Source organism: Leptonotus elevatus, unplaced genomic scaffold (genome assembly GCF_054856555.1).
Source record: "Leptonotus elevatus isolate MCC_2025b unplaced genomic scaffold, RoL_Lele_1.0 HiC_scaffold_61, whole genome shotgun sequence".
Classification (NCBI taxonomy): Eukaryota; Metazoa; Chordata; class Actinopteri; order Syngnathiformes; family Syngnathidae; genus Leptonotus; species Leptonotus elevatus.
In genome coordinates, this window is record NW_028233728.1 from 7501 (window position 1) to 10000 (window position 2500).

Sequence of the window (2500 nt, forward strand, 5' to 3'; positions counted from 1 at the left end):
AACGAATGCCGGGCGTTCGAGTTGCCCAGGCAGGGGGTTATCCTCCACTAGCAAACCTCCATGAGCAGCGGAGCCCGGTCAGCTGCGCCAAAAAGAACCACACGAGGGCGACCTGGGGTTGAAATCCCCCGCCACATAGGAACGAATGCCGGGCGTTCGAGTTGCCCAGGCAGGGGGTTATCCTCCACTAGCAAACCTCCATGAGCAGCGGAGCCCGTCAGCTGCGCCAAAAAGAACCACACGAGGGCGATCCCCCGCCACATAGGAACGAATGCCGGGCGTTCGAGTTGCCCAGGCAGGGGGTTATCCTCCACTAGCAAACCTCCATGAGCAGCGGAGCCCGTCAGCGGCGCCAAAAAGAACCACACGAGGGCGACCTGGGGTTGAAATCCCCCGCCACATAGGAACGAATGCCGGGCGTTCGAGTTGCCCAGGCAGGGGGTTATCCTCCACTAGCAAACCTCCATGAGCAGCGGAGCCCGTCAGCGGCGCCAAAAAGAACCACACGAGGGCGACCTGGGGTTGAAATCCCCCGCCACATAGGAACGAATGCCGGGCGTTCGAGTTGCCCAGGCAGGGGGTTATCCTCCACTAGCAAACCTCCATGAGCAGCGGAGCCCGTCAGCTGCGCCAAAAAGAACCGCACGAGGGCGGCCTGGGGTTGAAATCCCCCGCCACATAGGAACGAATGCCGGGCGTTCGAGTTGCCCAGGCAGGGGGTTATCCTCCACTAGCAAACCTCCATGAGCAGCGGAGCCCGTCAGCTGCGCCAAAAAGAACCACACGAGGGCGACCTGGGGTTGAAATCCCCCGCCACATAGGAACGAATGCCGGGCAACCAGGGGTCGAAATCCCCCATTGAAATGAATGGCGGGCAACCAGGGGTCGAAGTCCCCCATTGAAATGAATGGCGGGCAACCAGGGGTCGAAGTCCCCCATTGAAATGAATGGCGGGCTACCAGGGGTCGAAATTTCCCATTGAAATGAATGGCGGGCGACCAGGGGTCGAAATCCCCCATTGAAATGAATGGCGGGCAACCAGGGGTCGAAGTCCCCCATTGAAATGAATGGCGGGCAACCAGGGGTCGAAGTCCCCCATTGAAATGAATGGCGGGCTACCAGGGGTCGAAATCCCCCATTGAAATGAATGGCGGGCGACCAGGGGTCGAAATCCCCCATTGAAATGAATGGCGGGCAACCAGGGGTCGAAGTCCCCCATTGAAATGAATGGCGGGCTACCAGGGGTCGAAATCCCCCATTGAAATGAATGGCGGGCGACCAGGGGTCGAAATCCCCCATTGAAATGAATGGCGGGCTACCAGGGGTCCAAGTCCCCCATTGAAATGAATGGCGGGCTACCAGGGGTCGAAATCCCCCATTGAAATGAATGGCGGGCGACCAGGGGTCGAAATCCCCCATTGAAATGAATGGCGGGCAACCAGGGGTCGAAGTCCCCCATTGAAATGAATGGCGGGCTACCAGGGGTCGAAATCCCCCATTGAAATGAATGGCGGGCGACCAGGGGTCGAAATCCCCCATTGAAATGAATGGCGGGCTACCAGGGGTCCAAGTCCCCCATTGAAATGAATGGCGGGCTACCAGGGGTCGTAGTCCCCCATTGAAATGAATGGCGGGCTACCAGGGGTCGAAATCCCCCATTGAAATGAATGGCGGGCGACCAGGGGTCGAAATCCCCCATTGAAATGAATGGCGGGCAACCAGGGGTCGAAAGTCCCCATTGAAATGAATGGCGGGCGACCAGGGGTCGAAATTCCCCATTGAAATGAATGGCGGGCAACCAGGGGTCGAAATTCCCCATTGAAATGAATGGGCCCATTCATTTTCAATGGCCGGGCTACCAGGGGCGCAGTACCACCTGTCGTCATTAGGGGCGCTGTAGATAGGGGACCGAGTCCCCCCATTCGAGAGGTTTGCACCCAAACCTCAAAATGGTTGGTGTACAATTATAGGAGAGACCTTTTTAAGACGTGGGAGCTCCAGGGCAAATCAAGGGAGGCTCGACCAACCCATATCCGCTTTAGATGCACTTTAGGTCGGACTCCCTTGCCAGATGGTCCCCTCCTCAGCCTGGTTCTCGAATTTTTTCTAAGTCAGCCCAACTTGGAAATATTTTCAGAGTGCCACTTTCAAGGGAGTTTCGCCCAACCCCTATCCGCCTAAGAGGCACTTCAGGTCGGCCTGACTGGCCACATTTTCCCCCTCCTCATCCTGGTTCTCGAATTTTTTCTAAGTCAGCCAAACTTGGAAATTTTTTCAGAGTGCCACTTTCAAGGGAGTTTCGCCCAACCCCTATCCGCCTAAGAGGCACTTCGGGTCGGCCTGACTGGCCACATTTTCCCCCTCCTCATCCTGGTTCTCGAATTTTTTCTAAGTCAGCCAAACTTGGAAATTTTTTCAGAGTGCCACTTTCAAGGGAGTTTCGCCCAACCCCTATCCGCCTAAGAGGCACTTCGGGTCGGCCTGACTGGCCACATTTCCC